General features: G+C 39.0%; 1 protein-coding gene across 1 annotated transcript in view; it reads right to left on the reverse strand.

The window, feature by feature from the left end:
* LOC119593946 (eukaryotic translation initiation factor 3 subunit J-like) overlaps positions 1–249 on the reverse strand; it is a gene marked incomplete in the record, with an annotated part of 9,635 nt that overhangs the window by 2,745 nt on the left and 6,641 nt on the right.

Raw genomic sequence — 249 nt, forward strand, 5'->3', positions numbered from 1 at the left:
TGGAAGAAAGAGGTATAGTCTGGTAGGCATGGTAATTTACTTTGGCACCTGAACACTGGTGAAGCCATCTATATGTAAGCACACTTGACAACAAAATAGAGTGGACAGTGTGGCATCCAGCGCTAGTGGGTTAACATCCTGAGGAACCTTTTATGTCCTGGCTTAAGTACAAGAAGAGGACAGAAGAACTAACTAAAATAATATCAATGATAATTATGTCAGCATTAAAAGTTTATTCACCGCTGAATA

This window comes from Penaeus monodon, chromosome 33 (assembly GCF_015228065.2).
Source record: "Penaeus monodon isolate SGIC_2016 chromosome 33, NSTDA_Pmon_1, whole genome shotgun sequence".
Classification (NCBI taxonomy): Eukaryota; Metazoa; Arthropoda; class Malacostraca; order Decapoda; family Penaeidae; genus Penaeus; species Penaeus monodon.